Below are 21202 nucleotides of genomic sequence, written 5' to 3'. Positions count from 1 at the left end.
AGGTTAGGGACAGTTGCTACTAGAGAATTTAAACCTAGAGATTAAAGGATAAAAGCTGGGAGATAGTAATTAACCATAGGTCATTTACTTAAAAGGAGCCAAAGCCCTGAAGATTATTCCCCATGTGCTGAGTAAACTAAAGTGTTTTCTTCAATCAACCAGATAATCAGTCTCCCTCGCTTTTGGACCTGAATCCAAGGCCAGGCTCCTGGCGGGCATTTCATTGGAATCCTGAAAGAATACGTAGGCGTGGGTCTGTAGGCAGTGCAGGAATGCAAGAGATGGTTTGATTCCTGTCTTCATCTTAAGAATGATGAATGTTGAGTTTAAGGTTCAAGTCCTGGTTGGCTCTTTACAGCATAAAGCCGGCTGTAACACACACGTGCCATTTCACCTCTCTGAACCTCAGTCCCCATGTGAAAATGAAGCTATTGCCTGGGACAACCTCTAGGTTCCATCCCAGCTTGTGATTATAAGCAGCAGGACTGTCACCAGGTGTGGATGCAAACTATAGACTTCTCATCACCAGGTGTGGATACAAACTACAGACTTCTCATCAGACTCATAGGCACTTTTTTTTTTTTTTTTTTTTTTTTTTTTTGGTCTTTTGTCCTTTTCTTAGGGCCGCACCAGCGGCATATGGAAGTTCCCAGGCTAGGGGTCAAATCGGAGCTGTTGCCACCAGCCTACACCACAGCCACAGCAACACGGGATCCGAGCCGTGTCTGCAACCTACACCACAGCTCAGGGCAACTCCGGATCTTTAACCCACTGGGTGAGGCCAGGGATCGAACCCGCAACCTCATGGTTCCTAGTCAGATTCGTTAACCACTGAGCCACGATGGGAACTCCCATAGGCATTTTAATCTAAGTAAAACTTGAGGGAAGTTTGACAAGTCAGTGGAAAGTCTCCTCTAAGGAGAAAATGGAATCCCCTTCTGGAATGAAGAGAAGACAGATGACAGAGGCAGAAGGACAAAACTGAAGCTTTGCTCATTGGAATCAGTCAAAGGAGTAAAAGAAAATTAGCAAGTGTGTGTCATTATTTTCAAGTATGTCAAATAAGGATGGAATGTTAAGCTGACGGCTTCAGGCAATTCAGATTGAGGTGCCATCAGTTTCTAAATATTCTGTAGACAGTTGCACAAATCTAAGAAACTTAAACAGAATTCTTTATGTAGGAAGTTTCAGCATGTGCTCCTCGGTCCTGCTCACACCCTAAAATATGTGCACCAAACTGTGTCTACTCGAAATTAGTATAATGCTAGTTAGCTTGGCTCCTACCCTGGCCTGGCTGTTTCTGAATTCGGAAGATTCAAAGTCAGTGCTGTACTTAGGCATATGAGAGGCAGGTAACCAAGTTGGGCTGGTTCCTTAATGAGGGACATCCAGAAGATTCCTGGTCCACCATGTGGAGATGCTCTGAAGATTCATGAACAGGGTACCCAGGCCCCAGGGCACCTCTGTTTATATTTGTACATAGGAAGAGCTGGTTCTGCTCAGTCTGGTCCCCATCTGCTCCCTCGGAGCTCTACACAACGTATCTTTCCATCTGAACAGAGGCAACCAGAAGCTCTCACAGCCTGGAGCATCCATGAACCTGGCAGTGTAGCTCCTGTGGAGGTGCAGCTCCCAGCCTTAGAGCTAGGACCCGTGGCTATTCTCGGCTCAGCTTTTACAGATGGGATTTTCAGAAATTAAAGACTGTTCATCTAAGGAGACACATGTTCATGACAAATTAAGGCTGTGTAGCCCTCCTTTTAAGGGCAGGGCCCTTTCCACAACCCCCAGCACACAGTCCCATGCCTGCCCCACTTTTTCCTCAAACCATGCTCTTGGAGATGGAGAAGTGGCATGGTATGGTGACGTGGCTGGTCATTATTGCTCATATGGAGCTCACCACCAGCAAGCTTCATTCCCTCAGAGGCAGGTAGCAATGCAAGCGCGATAGGAGAAGGAGTATTCAGTGATGTCCTGCTTCCAAAGGCTTGTGTTGGAAACAGGCTTTAATTTCACTCTCTTACAAATGCTGAAAATGGTGCCTGGAGGTTTCATGAGTCCAGAGTTGAGCATTTCTGCCCCATGAGCCATGAGACCCTCTCTGCCCATATTCCTACATACACCCAGGGGAGTGGTTCCATTCAGACATTTTTCCAGGAAAGGCCCCCCCCCCCTTTTTTCCATTCTAAGGAGGAGTAAGGGAATTAAGGTAAAGTAACTCTATGGCAAAATCAAATGCTTCCATTTTATTTAAATGATCATGACAGGTGGTTTATGTTTGGGGAAAACTAATTAAAGACTGTGCATCTAAGGAGATGGATTCGTGACAAATGAAGCCTGTGTAGCCCTCCTTTTAAGGACAGGGCTCTATCCACATGCCAGAAGAGGTCCTGACTGTTGATTTTTTTCCCCCTTCAGCTTAGACTGCTTTTTCTGATGCTAATTCATTAGATGGAAAATGATTCTGTGATGCTCACATTTTAAATTCCATGCATACAGAGTTATTTCCCAGTTGAAACAAATCCACCTGTTTCTTATTATAAATTTCTAAAGCATCCCATTCTTTTGGACCACACCTGAAGCAAGCAGAATTTCCTGGTCCAGGGATCAAAGCCACAGCAGGGACAACACCAGGTCCTTAACCTGCTGAGCCACCAGGAAACTCTAAAAGCACTGTATTTCAGATTGATCTGGGAGTTCTGTCCTGGCGCAGCAGAAATGAATCCGTCTAGGAACCATGACGTTGAGGGTTCGATCCCTGGCCTCACTGAGAGGGTTAAGGATCTGGCATTGCCACAAGCTGTGGTGTAGGTCGGAGATGCGGCTTGGATCTGGCGTTGCTGTGGCTGTGACGAAGGCCGGCCGGCAGCTGTAGCTCTGATTCGACCCCTAGCCTGGGAACCTCCATATGCCACCAGTACGGCCCTAAAAATACAAAAGACAAAAACAAAACAAAACAACGAATTGATCCTATGGTGGTACCTGGGAGTTAGCAGGGTCAAGTTGGAGTTGGCCAGGCTGCTTCCTTCAGAAATCCTCTGTATCTGGAAATCTAGCAGGACCCGTTACATTTAAAGTGATGGGAGAGACAGAAAGGCAATTGACGCAGCTGAAGAGTATCAAGGGTAGGAGTTCATCCTTGTTCCCTGCAAAGAGCATTTGCACGCACTTCTCACTGTGGAATTACACTAAGCTCTGGCACCTCAGGCTACCCCGTGCCTTTCTATAAGGTTCTCCCTTCTGTGCAGCTCTTGAAAGATGACTAAGCCCAGTAAGGCCCATGTCAGGTTAGCATTACAAAGCTGTTTGGTTGTGTTAAGGCAAGTCACCAGAAAGAAACTGTTCTCCAGAATTTCGATCTGCGGGGAAAAAAAACCAACATGGAAAATATTGAGCATCCTCACTGCTTAAAAGCAGCGTTACTTTCTTCAAAGTGTCCCAGGTCCTTACGCACATTTAGTATTTGCGGATATGCCTGTATCTTTCCAGTGGCTCTTCAGGCTGTGCCTGCAGGTCAGCCAGGCAGAAGGAAAGCAACGGAGGCAGGGAGACACGGCTGCTTTTTCAAAGCACCAGGGAACATCTTTAGAGAAAAGAATCACAGTGAACAATAACACCAATGTGGTACAGCAGGAATTGACAGAACTTTGTAAATCAACTATAATAAAAAAAAATGTAAATACCAATGTGTGGTGATCAAGAGCTTTTTTAATCTTTGCACTTTGGTTGATTCTAAACTGTTAGCTTGTTTCCTAAAAACAAACTAAAAACCATGGACAAGGTGGGTGCCTTGCCATTATAGACTTCCTTTTCTTTTAGGTATTTTAAGCCCTAATTTCTTTCTTTTCTTTTCTTTTCTTTTTATGGCTGCCCCTGCAGCATATGGAAGTTCCTAGCCTGGGGGTTGAATCAGAGCTACTGCTGCCAGCCACAGCCACAGCCACAGCCACATGGGATCCAAGCCTCCTTTTTGACCTAGACCACAGCTCATGGCAACACTGGACCCTTAACTGAGCAAGGCCAGGGATCGAACCACATCCTCATGGAAACTAGTCGGTGTTTAAACTGCTGAGCCACCGTGGGAACTCCTAAGCCCTAATTTCAATGCGTGTAATGAGAAAACTCAATTCACAGAGAGTGTAAGCCTTCACTTGCAGAGAAATGTGAAGATACTGGCGCTTTATCCTCCATAAATGGATGGGGAAGTTCATGTTTACAGGTAGGGGCTTTCCCACGCCTTCAGATCCAAGGGCAGCCACATCGTTCCCCTCCAGGTCATAATCGCAGCGGGGTGGGGGTGGCGCGGGGTGGTTCTTTGAAGAACTGAGGTCCTCGGGCTCGCTGTTGGTGGGACGTGCTGCCACGTGTAGAAGCCTGATCAGAAAACTGGTGCCAGTCGGGTTGGCCCCCACTGCATAGGCCACTGCCTGTCCCCACCTCAACAGCCCAAGGGGCACGCCATTCTCTGAACTCTGATCCCTCTCCTGCTCTGTACCCCTTGGGGTCTGGGAGGAGTGGGGGACTGGCACAGTGAGGTGACCCTCGGAAAGTCTATAAAGTAGGGATGGCACTTGCCCTACCCGAAGTCACCGGAATAAACTCATGTTCCCGCTACTGCCCCAATCCCCTTCCTGCAGCGAGAGGATCAGCCCAAACTCTGGCCATTCTCATGTCCACCCTGGCTGAGAGAGAGATACACAGAGCATGTTCAGAGCTGGCTGTGTCCTCCTCGTTCCTGGTCCTCAGGGGAGGGTGGCCTTCCCATCCGCGCCCCACACTTCACCAGCCAGGCATCCAGCACAAAGTCTTCTGCCTCATCTTCTCTGTCCCCGCCATGTGCCCCTGCAGAGACATGAGCAGTGTGGCCAAGGGCTTGCTGCAGGGGCTCCCATTCCGCTCAGAGTCAGGCTGATAGTTGCAGTTATGCGACTGCAAGTTGGGATAAATGTTGGGAAGGAAGAGCAGGGGGTGTCTAGGGAGAGAATGTCCTAGACAAACTGTCTAGCCTGGGAGTTTCCAAGGTTTCCCTGAGCAAGTGATGTGGGAGTGGAGAGATGGCCCTGCATGGAGGAAAGAGCCACAGCATGAAGGGAGCATCAGAGGGGGACACAGATCAGGCCACGGGACATCTGAGTGGCTGCTGGCCTGGATTTTGTAAATAGGATCACTGTTCCCATCAGCTACTGCTGTTTTGGAAGAATATTCCCTGGGGAGGAAGATGAGAGCACATGGCAACTAAGACTCAACCTTCGAAGCTACAGGTAAGAGGGAGAAACCAACTTACTTCTTGAGTAAGTGTTAATAGCCAAGGGCACAGTCAGGGCCCAGGGGTACTGTCCTGTCCCTTGCCTTTAAGAAGCTGGCTGTCCTGCCCTTGGAACTTTGACCTTTAACATGTTCCAGGTTCAAAGCCTCTTTCTTTTGAGAAGCACAATCAAGAAACACAATCTCTGCAGACCATTAGAAGTCCAGCTGGGTGAGTCCACAACCCACCCCTCCCCCTTCAGTAGCCGGCAGGTCCCGGTAACTTGTGTGTCCTATCTTGGCCTGGCTTTGTGAACAGCAGAACAGGGTACCCCATGCAGGCTCAGCTCTCATGGAGTCACATGCTAACTGGGACGCTGTTTCTGCAGCTTGCATCAGCTACCTACACCACAGCTTGCAGCACCACCCAATCCTTAACCCACTGAGTGAGGCCAGGAATCAAACCCACATCCTCATGGATACCAGTTGGTTCTTAACCTGCTGAGCCACAACGGAACTCCTCCCCAAGTAGCTTTTAATGAATCTATTAAAGTTAAAAGGCAGAGGAAAGAGGTGGCCATCCAGGGCCTTCTAACCACACAGAACACTTCTTTTCCATAGCCAGTAAGTCAGCTTCTGCTGCCTATACCAAGTGCCACCTGTCTCCACGTGCCACCTCCTGACACATGTGGCTGTGACCCCGGTGAGCTGTGCAGGGCTCCTGACTGAGAGTCTCAGGGACCCTCAGAGGTGGGAGCCCCGCTAGTATCCCAGAAAACCGCAAACATTCTGCCATCCCTAGGAAACTTTGAGTTGTAGTCTGGGCCACGTGCTGGGAGTTGGTCTCCATGGTCTTGGCCCTCCAGGAGCTTACCTGCTTACAAAGGTCAAATTCATTTCAAACCGTTATCAGGGGATCGAGAGACAGAGAGCACTCTGCTCAAAGTAACCACGGCTGTGCAGTGTGATACTCGTCACGTGAGACATGACACCATAAGCATCTCCTGGCTCAACTGGGTTTTGCCATGGGCTGGCTTTCAGAACTTGAAAGAAATATTCAGGCTGCTTTGAAAAGGCAAGGAACCAAAACATCCTAGGATGCTCATTCCTGGGCCAAAAAGAGCTGTTTTTTCTCTGTTCTTCCCTTACCAAGAAAATTACTTTGGGAGTGTCTGCTCTAATTCCATGGCCCTGTAAGGAAGAGAGCGACAGTCTGGGTTGGCCCTGCAGGCACAGATGAGGGTGTTTCTAGAGCATCTGGCAAGGGAGGGTATATGCTGGTGGGTAAACACAGTGGTTTCTTGTGGTCTTTGCAGCTGGAGGTAGCACCCTTGCTGATCGGTGTCAGAGTCACCCTAGTGGTTAACGAATCTGACTAGGACACTAGGGTGGGCAGTTTCATCCCTTCTACCCCGTGACCTAAAGTGCTTCTCCCCTGAGAAGTTATTGCTCTGTGCTTATCCCCTTGAGAGGCAAGAACAGCCATAACATTCCCTGTCCTAGGCCATGCCTTTGACTTTCAGAGACCTGAAATTGGATGGGTGAAAGATGGGGATTATACTTTCTATTGTTTACTTAAAACAATGGTTTGATTTTAGGGTCTATGTCTACAAAATAAATTGCCAAAATAATGTTTGCTATAAGAGGAAAAAAATCTTTTATTTTAAATTGTCCTTTTAGGGCCACCCCTGCAGCATATGGAAGTTCCCAGGCTAGGGTTCAGATCATAACTGCGCTGCTGGCCTATACCACAGCCACAGCAATGCTGGATCCTTAACCCGCTGAGCAAGGCCAGGCTAGTCCTCATGGATACTAGTCGAGTTTGTTACCACTGAGCCAAGACAGGAACTCCTCTTTTTTTTTTTTTTTTTTTTTTTTTTTTTTTTTTTCAGGTTTTGTGAAGAGACCCAGGCCCCAATCTAGACTTAACTCTTGCAGGTGCTTGACCTTGCGCATGTAAATCTGAGCCTGTTTCCTCTTCAGGAACATGCAGGAATCAATGCCTTAACAATGTTTTGAGACTTAAATAGGGATGTCTAAGAATGCATCCCTGTACCTAGCCCTCAGCAGCAGTCACTGTCACTGGATGGGGGCCAGGAGGCTCTGGGCAAGTTGACTGGCCTGAGCCTCCCTTTCCTGGCAGGATTTGGGCTCTGGGGCAGGCAGGGTCCTAATGTCTGCACTGGGTCCCAGGCCAGTATCGGTGCTCATCCCCAGTCAAGTCTGACACAAACTCAAAGACTGTTTTTCTTCTTTTATTAGAATTTTTTTCTTCTCAAAATTTTTATCTGAAAAACAAACCAGGAGTTCCCGTTGTGGCTCAGTGGTTTAAGAACCCAACACAGTGTTCATGCAGATGCAGGTTCAATCCCCAGCCTCGCTCAGGAGGTTAAGAATCTGGCGTCACTGCAAGCTACAGTGTAGGTCACAGATGCAGCTTGGATCCAGCTTTGCAGTGGCTGTGGCATAGGTTCCTGTTGTAGCTCCAATTCAACCTCTGGCCTGGGAAATTCCATATGCTGCAAGTGTGGCTGAAATAAATAAATGTATAAATAAATAAACAGAAAAAAGTAAGGCTGTTGTCCTGACTGTTCTGAACTTCAGAACTTGTGACTATTTTCTAAAGAGATGTAACATTCTGTGAGCAAAGACATTCGAGTAGGATCTTGGTTTTGATTTTTGGAGTTTGTGGTTGACCGTTCCCAATGACCACTATTCTAAGGCAGAGGCCACTTCTGCTAAGCCAGGGAGTCCAAGAGCTCTCTTTCCTTTGGAGCTTTTCTGATCACCTGTGCCAGGAGGTCCAACAGGTAGATCAGAGGGAAGTGGGCAAGGTCGGGAAGCAGGGGAGTCATGTAGGGAAGGAGTTCTGAAAGAGAACTGGCATCAAGACTCCAGGTTTGGGAGTTCCCGTTTTGGTGCAGCGGAAACAAATATGACTAGTATCCATGAGGACGCGGGTTCAATCCCTGGCCTCACTCGGTGGGTCGGGGATCCGGCATTGCCATGAGCTGTGGTAGAGGTCATAGATGTGGCTCGGATCCCAAGGTGCTGTGGCTGTGGCGTAGGTTGGCAGCTGTAGCTCTGATGCAGCCGCTAGCCTGGGAACTTCCATATGCCGCAGGCGTGTCCCTAAAAAACAAACAAACAAAAAGATTCCAGGTTTCCAGGTTCACAAAAAACAACTCTGATGGCCCAGAAAAGCCTTCTGGCTCTGAGGTTCAGACTTATTTCAATACCATAATGAAATCCCCAGGCAATGAAATGAACATTTAATTCTTGCTTGCTATCCTATCTCACCCCTCCAGCCATCTCACATGGGCTGAGCTGGTGTTTGTCTGTCTTCCTCTTGAAATGAAGGCTGTCCAGGAAGCTCAAAGAACTTCATTTATTTTCATTAAATTTCCTGGTATCAATGGCAGGCGATCAGCTCCTCAGTGTGGTGTTTGACAAGTGCTGGAAAATACATCTGATCACAAGGAAAGCTTCCTCTTATGAAGGTGCCAGGAACAAGAGTTGTAACTGCCTCTGTTTGCCATTCGAGAAATACACTGTGACAGGGCTTATCAGTGAACTCAAGCCAAAACCTTACCTGTAAATTCAAGGGAACTCAATTAAAAGTGAGGATGTCTGAATAGATAAAACATATTTTAAGCAATCTCTCTAACTAGCCATCATCCACTTGGCAAAAGGAAAGTGGCAAAAGACAGGTAATTTAGAAAATGTGTTCAGACTCTTAGGTTCATCTTTCTCTTTCACCATCCTTTTAACAAAAGTCTCTAGTTCATAATCTCATTTGCATTGTGCCCCTTTTGCTTCTCTGGGAGCAGGAAAAGTTTTCCCAAGGACCAAGAAGTCCCAAACACCTAATGGCCCGATGCTCCATCTTTGCATTTGCACATGGAATAGAAGTGTGTTGAACAAGGGGTGCATCTTTCGAGGCTTGAGGAGTTGCAGTTTCCTGAGAACCACTGGTCTCCTAAGGGAGATTTGACGTCTTATCTGGAAGATGTTTTGGGTTAAGCCTGTCACATACACAGGCTACTTCCAAAGTGCCTGGGTTTTCCTGAGGAGGAAGCAGCACCCCAGCTTTTCATTGGATGGGGTGATCTCTGCCCCCCACTTAGGCATCACCTCTCCACCTCGTGGTCCTACGGGCACTGTGGGCAGAGCTGGCAGGCTGCCTCTATCACCCAGCTGCAGAGAGGTGGGGGCTGAGCTAGACTAGTACCACCAAGGCCAAGGCCCTGGGGGCTTGTGTAGGGAGACGAAAGAGCTGGTGCTTTAGGCAAGAAGCATGGCACATAAGATATGGCATTTCCAGTAACAAGTTGTGACACCATAGAGAGCCTATCTTTCTCTTCTTTCTAAAGATGATATTAGGAGTTCCTATTGTGGCTCAGCAGGTTAAGAACCTGGCCTAGTGTCCTTGAGGATACAGATTCAATCCCTGGCCTCACCCAGTGGGATAAGGATCACAAGCTGCCGTGTAGGTCACAGATTCAGTCTGGATCTGACATTGCTGTGGCTGTGGCGTAGACCAGCAGCTGCAGCTCCCCTTCATCCCCTAGCCTAGAACTTCCATGTGCCACAGGTGCAGCTGTAAAAATAAATAAATTAATTAATTAATTAATTAAATTAAGATGATATTATATCATTATCAGATACAGAAGTGATCAAAGAAAATGCAGCCCCCAAAATGAGAAACAAGTATTATAGGACTGAGTCAAGCAATTACATTAATAATGATGTTTAATATAACTACTGTAAGATGCCATTTAAATGACAATCTCAAAGAGGCAAAATCACAGGAAAAGAAAACAGATGCTCAGTTGCCAGAGCGGGAATGTTTTGGGGTGAGGGGATTGTTGCTGTGGGGGTATCATACAATCACATGTGTTTGTCAAAACTCATAAACCTTTCCGTCGTAAAGGGTGAATTTCATCACATATAAAGTATGCCTTACACCTATTCAGTAATTAATCGGTGAAGTGTGCTGACTGGCTGACTCTACTCCACACCACAACTGTTTCTGTTTCTTGCATATCAGAGTCCTGTGGGAGAAAAACAAAAATGCAGTCGCAGGCTCCACACGCATTTGGTGAGCTTAGGCCCCAAGGTCTGACTGGGACCAAAACATGGTTTGTCTGCAAATTTGTCTTCTCACTCAGCCCATCAGCATGCAAATGGCAGGGACCATTCCATGGCTCATCCACCATCTAGCAGGTGCTCGATAGGAGTGGATGATGGGGCTGGTGTCTCACCATCCACGCCAGCTCCAGAGCACTCTTCCTCCCCCTCCTCCCTCCCTTTCCTCTCCCTCCCCACGTCTACCATTGTCTAAAGTGTTCCCACTATCTCATGGCTTAAAGACCATTGGCCCAGATTAGGTCGGCATGATTCTTACAGGAAAATGGCAGCAGGTGTCTTTCTTCCGAGCCTCACGATTCTTCACGAAGACTTCCCCAGACTAACCAAGGTCACCCGGAAACTGAGAAGGAATTCACCAGGAGGGTGACAGAGGGGCTCCCTAGGGGCATCAGGCAGAACAGGAGTGGATGATGAGGATGAGCCCGGGGTGCCCCACCTGCATAGGCTGTGGGGGGCAGCGGGGGCAGGGGTGGTGGTGAATGCAGGGGGTGAGAAGGCCAAGTGAGAAAAGCCCCCAGTGAGGGGTCAGACTTCCTCTCCAACTCACTGGGAAAACAGGACATTGAATAACTGTCTGGTAGCTTCTGGGCCTCTGTCTGCCTGTCTCCTACATGCTGAGTTGCGAGGGGACAGACTTCATTCTCTGTTCACTCCTGGTTTCCCTTGTTCCGTGCCTGGCATTGTCAGTGGGATTAAGTTGAATTGGTATAGGTATCTGGGGGCTGAGTGGTAGTGATGACTAACTTTCTAAGAAAATCCTGCCAGCTATTTCCGGAAATAGATGGATTGGGAGGGGTGATGGTGAAGAAGTGCGGGGACACCAGGGGCCAGGAGCCTTAAATGGGGCAGCCTCTGTGGGGATGGAAAGAGAGAGCTGGTGTCCACAGAGGCGGGATCAACAGGATCTGATGTGAATCCCAAACAGCGTTGGTGAGAAAGGCCACTGCCTTCCAAAACCATCTTCTGGCCTAAATCCCTATGCCTCCCGTATTAGGGAGGAAAGGAAAGCCAAGCAGGGGAGGTGGTGGTGGTGGGGCGTTGATGGGCTTCCCTGCTCAGGCAGGAACAAGCTGAAGGTGCTGCCCCCAATCCCAGGGGTAGGGAGATGCTTCCAGGCTCCGCGATGTGCTCTTGTTCCTTGTTCGGGTCAAAGGCCAGAGCCGAGAACAAAGGGGAGGTGGGTACCCAGAGGCCCAAGGACATCCCTGATGCAACAGACCCCTGCGTGTCTGTGGGACATGGAAGAAGGGAGACAGTTGGGTTTCCAGCATTTCTGGAAAGGGCGAACTGCGGCCAGATGGCCCCACTTGGGGAACCGTCGTGGCACACCGGAGCGTGAAATCAGATTTCGGAGGGAGGCCAGGGCGTGGTTTGGCAGAGGCTCAGAAAGGGATTCGCACCCAGAGGTTTGTGTGGGATCTCAGGCAGTGATGGCCTAGGTTTACAAACAACCGACAGATGTGGGGTGAGGGCAGCTGTGCACCAGGGGGGCCTTCGTGCAAAGTCTTCCCACGACCCCTGTTCAACCCGCACGTGTGACCTGCCATCAAACAAGACCTGGGCCCATTGTCCTTCCTCCTCGTCTGCCCTCGGCGGACTCAGATCCGGAGGCCGGCCTTCTCCCACGTCTCCATTTTGCTGCTCTTTTCCTCCACTGCTCCCTCCAGGCCCATGGCCCATGGACTCCCAGGTACAGGAGCAGCCGAGGCCCCCTGGCCTTTGGGGTGGTTCCCGTGAACTCTGCTCATCTCACAAAGAGGACGCTCGTGAATCGTGGGCTGGCTGAGCAGGTCTGAGGTCCGCAGGGCACAGCAGTAATGAAGGGAAGACCCGGGTAGGGTGGGCATGCAGCCAGGGCCAGAAGCTGCTGTCCACAGGAAGGTCTCTCTCTCTGTCTTTCTCCCTCCCTCTATCCTTCCCCCCCTCCACCTCCTTCCCTGTGTCCCTCCCTCTCACTCTGCCTCCCTCCTCTCTCTCTCTCTCCTTCCCTCCCTCCATCCTCTCTTTCTCTCTCCATCTCTCTCTTCACCCTCTCTCCCTCCCTCCTCCTCTCTCCCTCTTTCTCTCTCATCCCCTCCCTCCTTCTATTCCCTCTCTCTCTGCCTCCATCCTCTCTCTCTCCCCTGTATCTCCCTCTTTCTCTTTCATCCTTCCCTCTTTCCTTCTCCCTTTCTCTCTCTCTACCTCCATCCTCTCTCTCTCCCTGCTCCCTCCCTGTCTCTCCTTCTCTCTCATCCCTCCCACCTTCCTTCTCCCTCTCCCTCTATCTCTCTGCCTTCATCCTCTCCCTCCCTCCCTCTCTCTCTCTCTCTCTCTCTCAGACCCTGCCTCCCTAACTCCCTCCCTACTCAGCTCAGAAATGTCAGCCCTACTTTTAAGGCCTTCCTTCCAGTGGGTTCAGTTGGGGCCTACACAAATTATCCAAGACAACCTCCCTTACTTAAATCCAGCTGATGAGGGGTTTTAATTACCTTTGCAAAATACTTTCACAGCAACACCTGGTTAGTATGTGATTGAATAACCAGGGACTGTTGCCTCACCACCAACAAAACCCCATCAGCGGTAGAGCTTCCAGGCCCTCTAGCTGCAGCTTCATCTGTTCCAAACCTGGGAAAGTGCTCAGAGGCCTGACTTCTCTGCAGGCTGCTGAAGGACGTGCTGAGGTGCCCTGGGGCTGGGCTCTGATGCTGGGGAGGGGAAGCTTCTGGTCTCCAGGTGCAGCTCTACAGGTGTGGATGGAAACAAGGGTGTCACTCCAGGGACCCAGTCACAGGCTTAACTCGGTTCCCTGCTGCATGCTGAGAAACCCTGGTTTGCTGTGATTAGTCTTCTGAGAGGCCCTGAGTGTGCTCTTTCTTTTCTAGGATCCAGTCTGAACTACAGAAGTACCCAACCTGAGTGATGGCAACTTTCAACTCCAGAAGCACAGCCCAGGGTGAGCCAGGGGACCAGGATAGTCCCCTGAGCAGGCTTCCTAAACTAGCATCTTAGATACTCCACAAGGTGGATGATTGTTCAGGAACATGCCCTGAGGATGTGCTGGAGGAGGTGAGATGCCCAGGAACATCTAGCTGACCTGGGCCTGAACACAGCAGGGCTGTGAGTATGAAAGAATGTAGATGGTGTTTACATCAGAAAACAACATTAAAACTGGGGGAAAAAAGTTTGCTACCTATGTGACAAAGAATGAATAATATAAGAGCTCATATTATTAATAATATAAATAGGGAGTTCGCATCATGGCTCAGTGGTTAACGAATCTGACTAGGAACCATGAGGTTGCAGGTTCGATCCCTGGCCTTGCTCAGTGGGTTAGGGATCTGTCGTTGCCGTGAGCTGTGGTGTAGGTTGCAGACTCAGCTCTGATCCCACATTGCTGTGGCTCTGGCATAGCCTGGTGTCTATAGCTCCGATTTGACCCCTAGTCTGGGAACCTCCATATGCCATGGAAATGGCCCAAGAAATGGCAAAAAGACAACAATAATAATAATAATAATAAAAGGAGTAAAGAGTGCATTCAAATTAATAAAGGGGGCAAAGATTTTTTTTTTTTTTTTTTTTTTTTTTTTGCTTTTTAGAGCTGCACCTGTGGCATATGGAGGTTCTCAGACTAGGGGTTGAATTGGAGCTGCAGCTGCTGGTCTATGCCACAGCCATAGCAATGCTGGATCCTTAACCCATTGAGCTAGGTAACCCATGGATGCTAGTTGGGTTTGTAACCCACTGAGCCACAATAGCAACTCACACGATCCTTTTTTTAAATGGCATTTTAAAACTGATTTTTATAATAGCACAGGATATGAATACACAATTTATTTAAAAAAACAAAAGAAATGTAAATGGCCCATGAACATATGGACAGGTGTACAATTTTACTAGAAATTAAAAATTAAAATTAAGTCATCAGTTATGACTTACATGTAGAATCTAAAATGTGGCACAAAGGAACCTATCCACAGAACAGAAACAGACTCACAGACCTGGAAAACAGACTTGTGGTTGCCAAGGGGAAGGGGGAGGGAGTGGATGGACTGGGAGTTGGGGTTGGTAGATGCAAACTATTACATTTCAAATGCATAAGCCGTGAAGTTCCTACTGTACAGCACAGTGAACTACATCCAGTCTCTTGGGATAGAACATGATGGAAGATAGTATGAAAAAAAGAATGTGTGTATATATGTATATGTATATATATGACTGGGTCACTACATTGTACAGCAGAAATTGACACAATAGTGTAAAGCAACTCTCCTTTAATAAAAATAAAATAAAATTTAAAAATAAAATAAAATATACTACCACCTCCCTCCCCATAAAATAAAGTCATCACAGTGCTATTATGAGAGATACCACAGACTGGTAAGCATTTCAAGAGATTTCTGAAAATATGGAGGAACAGATACTCTGAGTCTCTGTAGAAGAGGTGTTGCTGGTGTCATTCCTCCAGGGGACAGTATTTGTCAAAAGCCTTTGCTGCTTTCATATGCTTTGACTTATCCTTAAGTCGTTTGCAAAGGTGGTCATGACATTCCCTCCCACCCCACGGCCCCCCCATTTCAGTGTGATTGTCACACTCCCATCAGACTTCTGGGCTCCCCTAGACACTTGTGTGGACCCATGGAATGTGGCAGAAGTGAAGTTACAGCTTTAGGTGCTAGGCCTGTGGGGGTCTGACAGTTTCCATTTTCACTGTCTTGGAACCCTGAGCTTAATAAATTAACATGCCGAGGACAGTGAAATGCATTCCTGCCGTTAAAAGTTAGAATTCAGTCTATATTTATTGACATAGAAATAGAAACATGAGGGAGTTCCTGTCATGGTTCAACGGTAACAAATCCAACTAGTATCCATGAGGACGTGGTTTCCATCTCTGGCCTCACTCAGTGGGTTAAGAATCCAGTGTTGCTGTGAGCTGCAGTGTTAGTTGCTGATGCAGCTCAGATCTGGCTTTGCTGTGGCTGTAGTGTAAGCTGGCAGCTGCAGCTCTAATCCGACTTCTAGCCTGGGAACTTCCAAATGCCCTGGGTCCAGCCCCAAAAAAAAGACAAAAAAAAAAAAAAAAAAAAAAAAACAATAGAAATGTGATTCATTAAGTGAAAAAAGCAGTTTACAGGAAAAGGTTAATAGCCCAGGGATGGAATATGCAGGTTCTAGAGCCAACTTGACTTTGTATAGAGACCTCCACCATCCACCTGCTGTGTGACTTTGGGAAAGGCACCGTGCCTTTCTGAGCTCTCAGTTTTCTCATTTGGAAAATGGAGGTTCATTATAACACTTGTCTGAGGTTTATAAGAATTAAATGCAGGTAATTAAGTTAACTTAATGGTATGTGTAATTTCAACTCATAGTAAGAGCTACTAGTGGTAGCTAATATGATGATCAAGATCTCTTTATTAAAATGTATAAATATAAGATTAACATTAGTTTATTGTATTACATAATATTCATTCCATTATATTCATATTAATAAAAAACTTATTACAAAATGTATTCATTTATATAGAGAGAATATATATTATGTACACACCTAATAATAGAATTAGCAGAGAATGACTTTCTTCCTTATTCTTTTTTTTTTTTTTTTTTTTTTTTTTTTTGCTTTTTAGGGCTGTACCTGAGGCATATGGAAGTTCCCAGGCTAGGGGTTGAATCAGAGCTACAGCTGCTGGCCTACGCCAGATCTGAGCTGTGTCTGTGACCTATGCCACAGCTCATGGCAACACCAGATCCTTTAACTCACTGAGCGGGGCCAGGGATCAAACCTGTGACCTCATGGATACTAGTTGGGTTCATTTCCGCTGAGCCACAAGGGGAACTCCCAGGGTTTTTTTCTTCATTTTTTAAAGTCTTATTGAAGTGTTGACTTACAAGTTAGTGATAATTTGTGCTGTACAACAAAGTATACATATACACACATCCATTCGCTTTTAGATTCTTTTCCCACATAGATTATCACAGAATATTGAGTAGAGTTCCTTGGGTTATACAGCAGGTCCCCGTTTGTCAATCATTCCATACACCTCAGCATGTATATGCCAATCCCAAAGCCCAGTCCATTCCTCCCCCTACCCCATCCCCTGGCCTGTCCCTTTTGGTAACCATGTTTTTCAAAGTCTGTGAGTCTGTTTCTGTTCTGCAAATAAGTTCATTCGTATCCTTTTTTTTTTTTTTTTTTTTTTTTTTTTGGTCTTTTTTTTGGTCTTTTTGACATTTCTTTGGCTGCTCCCGCAGCATATGAAGGTTCCCAGGCTAGGGGTCTAATCGGAGCTGTAGCTGCCAGCCTACGCCAGAGCCAGAGCAACGCAGGATCCGAGCCGCGTCTGTGACCTACACCACAGCTCACAGGAACGCCAGATCCCTAACCCATTAAGCAAGGCCAGGGATCGAACCTGCAACCTCATGGTTCCTAGTCAGATTTGTTAACCACTGCGCCACAACGGGAACTCCCGTATCCTTTTTTTTTTCCAAGGTTCCACATATAAGTGATGTCATATGATGTTTGCCTTTCATTGCCTCAGTTCACTTAGTATGATAATTTGTATGGCCATCCATGTTGCTGCAAATGACATTATTTCATTCTATTTTTATGGCTGAGTAATATGCCACTGTATATATGTACCACATCTTCTTTATCCATTCCTCTGTCAAAGGACGTTTAGGTTGCTTCCGTGTCTTGGCTATTGTAAATAGTGCTGCAGTGAATTAGCAGAGAACAATTTTCTTCCTTTTTCCTTTTTCCATTTTCAGAATTTTTATGGTGGAATGTATATTTTATTTTTTAAAGCCATTTCTAAATTTTTTTTAAGTTTTTACATTTTTTGCCTTTTAAAACAAACCACAAAAGCATTCTGATTTTTACACTTCTTAGTAACTTATTTTGGCAATGTTCATGAAGAGTTTTCCTTGACTGTGTATGAATGAGTGTGTGTGTATGTGTTTCTCCCATAAAATGCTGCCCTTCCAAAAATGGAACTTCCCACAATTGGTTGTAAGCTCCAGTATCATTGATTTAAACACATTGCTCACAAAGCGTTTAAATGGATCTGTCCTTTCAACTAGAATCCATTTTTCGAACATCTCATTTCCCCTAAATCTGGTGATAAATTGCTTATGGAGATGTGGCATACAGTTTTTAAAAATCATTGAGTGGGAGTTCCTGTCATGGCTCAGTGGTTAACGAATCTGTCTAGGAACCATGAGGTTGCCGGTTCTACCCCTGGCCTTGCTCAGTAGGTTGAGGATCCAGCGTTGCCATGAGCTGTGGTGTAGGTCGCAGACGAGGCTCTGATCCCGCGTTGCTGTGGCTCTGGCGTAGGCCAGTGGCTACAGCTCTGATTAGGCCTCTAGCCTGGAAACCTTCATATGTTGTGGGTGCAGCCCTAGGGGGGAAAAAAAATCAGAGTCATTTGAGATGAGTAACATGAAAAAATAAGTAGGCAGAATCAGTTTTTACTTTAATAAAGATGTTTTCCTTCATTATATATTAAGACATTTATGATATTAGCTCTAAAATAGTCCTAAAATTGGGGACCTTTCTGGACAAGCCTAAGGATTCCTTTTCCTTATATGAATAAGCATTACAACAGGGGTCCTTAAAAGTCTCAGCTAATACATAGGAGGAGCCTGCAGTTCTGGAGATGGAGAGGGAAGGCCCAGATGTGTAAGCACTCTCACCATGCATCGCTTGATAGAAGGGCACCATCTGTAAAGCCTATCAGTGTTGTCTTCAAATAGATACAGCCATAGCTACTTTTTGGGAAATTTACAAGACGTTTTGTAACGTCCAGGTTTCCTTTTTTTTCCCCTTGTGCCTGCAGCATGCAGAACTTCCTCAGCCAGAGATCGAACCCACATCACAGCAGTGACCCAAGTCACAGCAGTGACACCACCAGATCCTTAACCCGCAGAGCCACCAGGGAACTCCAAGGTTTCCTTTAACTGCTTCAGTGAAGAAACATTTTTATCCCAATCCCCCCCCCCCAAATCTCCCCATTTGATCATGGGGTCTTTTTGTTTGGTGATTTGCTTGGGAGAGGAAAGGTGGTGACTGTTGATAGACATAAGACCTCTGGTTATCTTACCGAACACATTCTTACAGATGCCCTAAAGGATGGAGGGAAGGAGGAGAGAGAAGGAGAAATAAAAGAATGAAGGAAGGTAGGAAATGACACCAGAGAGAAAATGAAAAAGGTCCATATTTTCCAATTTATGGTTCCAAACCCAAGAATGCTCTGCAATCAAAGAGTTTATTTCTTTTTTGTTCTGTTTTTTTTTTTTCTCCCCAAGATTGATAAGTCTCATTAGGTTGCAAACTTGACAGGATACGATATAAGGCTATGGTGTTTATAATGTTCATCGATCCCTGGTGAGAATATGCCTATGTTTTACTGCAGAAGTATTGCTGTTGGAGGATGATGGTGTCTGACCTCAGACTGATAGGGTGTCATGTAATCTCGAATCACTGTGTCCTGTGACCTTTTCCAAATCTGCAACTCTCTGAATTCAGCAAATTCTGAATTTGAAGGAATATGGAGAAGGGATGGTGGATCTGCTTTGCATTCATATTTTGCACAGCAAGCCATACCAGGTACATTTACATCCTGGCCTATGAAGCGGGGAGAGAGCCTCTCATGTTTGTGTTGGTGGCTGAATATAACAACACACACCTGATACACTTCTGCACACAGTGCATGCTTTGAAATGTCTGCTGGTCTCTTCCTACTTTCTGCTGGCCTGTACCCCCACCCCCCAAGGCCCAAGTGGTCAGCCTCTATACTCAGTGGTCCCTGAGCTTTACCTGCCTCAGAAGGCAGTGAGCAATGCCAAGGTTAAGTCTCTATTTGTTTCTCCCCCTGCAGAAACCCTGACTTAATTACCACTTTTGTCAATTCTGCCATAACAAGCTATGCCTGGGCTGGTTTGGTTTTGCTTCATACAGCTTTTATGGCTTGCTTTGTGTAAAACATACTATTTTAAATTAAAAAATTAAAAATTCAGAGGCAGATCTCCTGACAAGACAGAGGCACCCTTCACTGGCAGCCACAGCACGGGAACATTCCATCACATCAGGGGCTTGCCTATGACTACTGTATCCTTACAAATGTGATGAATCTGAGTCTGCAGCTATAGGTCCTATTATAGGGTGTATACACACACACGCACACACAATAGAGAATACAGCATTTGGGAAGCTGCACAAAAACTGGTAACATTATTTGCTATGTGGCCAGAAATTAGGTAGGTGTGACAGGACAGGGGGAACTTTCTACTGAATACTCTTTCTATATTTCTAATTTTGAGCCACACATGCACAAAAAATGAGAAATCTACTCAAAGAGGAAATAAAAGTATTTCCTAAATCTTTTCTCTTCCTGTTGCAATGATTTAGTCACTAGAGTCGCTATTTGGGCTGGGACATTGGTTCTTAAACGTGGGGAATTAGGTTGTTTTTAAAGGTCTTTTGAAATTGAAGGTACCTCTCCTCAAAAAGGTATACTCTTGTGAGGACACACACACACACACACACACACACACACACTTTTATGTTCGGTTGTAGGGTATCCATGGATCTCTTCAGCTCAGTTACAAACTCCAGGTTAATAACTCCCGTAAAAAAAGTGGTAAAGAGTCAAGGGCAAATGGGATGACTTCATTTTGCAAGTCCTTTCCTCTTAGAAGCTCTACACAGTTGGCCATGTCCTATGATTTTTATCTCATAGTTCTTTGTCTTAGAACATCTCATCCTTCTTTATAACGAATTTTCGGGAATTCTTTGGTGCTTCTCCTTTAAAAAGAAGCCTTCAAAAAGTAGACTAATTATGTGATCACACTTTCCCTTAATTTCCTACCTCTTCTTGGGAATTAATTTCCCTTGACACACCTTCAGAAATGCACTTTGCTCATCCCAGGGGCTCACTTTTGAATAACTACCCTTTTTCTTGTTCTTGAACTGATTTAATATAAACCCCGTGTTCCTCTTTCTTTGGCCCTTAATGTGGTTTCTGTAATCCAAATCTGGAACGAATTTTCTTAATAGGGAGCCCCAAGAACCAGCATTTAAGTTGCTCACACATTTTTCCCCTTAATTATAGACTGTTAGTTGTAGAGACTCTTCATCTCATCTGAATAGAATCACATGTGCAGTAGAAGGAAACTAGCATGGACCCAGCACATAGCATGTGCTTAACAAATGATAGTGCCTTTCCTTTCCCAGGGACCTGGCCTGTCCACAGGGCTGCCCACCTCAGATCTGTGCTTGGTCGTTCTTCAGCCTGGTGTGCTGCCCAGACTGCCCCTTCCGCACGAGGCACCTGTTTCCTGTGATGCTGGGAAGGTTGCCCAGAGATGACTCTCAGCTGGGTCCCTGCCCTAGAATTGCACTTGGCTGAAGGGAGCCCCCTCCCCCAAGATTAAGACCCTTCCCCAGGGGCAGTATGGCCATAGTGTGGGAACATTCCTTGTGTTACGGGCTGTACCTATGACTGCTGCATCCTTACAACTGTGATGAATCTGAGTCTGCATTGTAGGTCCTGTTACAGGATGTACACACACACACACAATACATCATTTGGGAAGCTACACAAAAAAACTGGTAACAATGACAATGACTGGTCAGTGCAGGAGGTACAAAGGCCTGGACCCTGTTGTGTTCAGGCTGACCTGGAAGGGCTGTGGAATGGGCTGAGGCTGCTATTGCATCTTCATGCCATCCTGACACCTTCTTCTGACCCACTCATTCACCTTCCCTCACTCCCTCTGTCATGCTGAAACAACAGCCCTCTGCAAAAATCCTCCCACACCTGATTCT

General features: G+C 46.4%; 1 protein-coding gene across 2 annotated transcripts in view; it reads left to right on the top strand.

Annotated features, from left to right (window-relative positions):
• The first annotated feature begins 5162 nt into the window (after positions 1-5162).
• LOC102160165 (uncharacterized) overlaps positions 5163-21202 on the top strand; it is a 73082-nt gene continuing 57042 nt past the window's right edge. Inside the window, exons 1-3 of one of the 2 annotated variants that reach the window (XR_014832846.1) lie at positions 5163-5261; positions 5404-5476; positions 13260-13330. The gene's annotated coding sequence lies outside the window, so the exon portion shown is untranslated. Of the gene's footprint in view, positions 5262-5403; positions 5477-13259; positions 13331-21202 lie in introns of those variants that run through there. The other variant, XR_014832847.1, reaches the window with a different exon arrangement.

The sequence above is a fragment of the Sus scrofa genome, chromosome 17 (genome assembly GCF_054392235.1).
Source record: "Sus scrofa isolate SSC_HxYL_T2T_F1_AM1 chromosome 17, Sscrofa_HxYL_maternal_Yorkshire_Landrace_v2.0, whole genome shotgun sequence".
Classification (NCBI taxonomy): Eukaryota; Metazoa; Chordata; class Mammalia; order Artiodactyla; family Suidae; genus Sus; species Sus scrofa.
The sequence above is the reverse complement of the archived record's forward strand: the minus strand, read 5'-3'. Positions and strand labels throughout refer to the sequence as shown.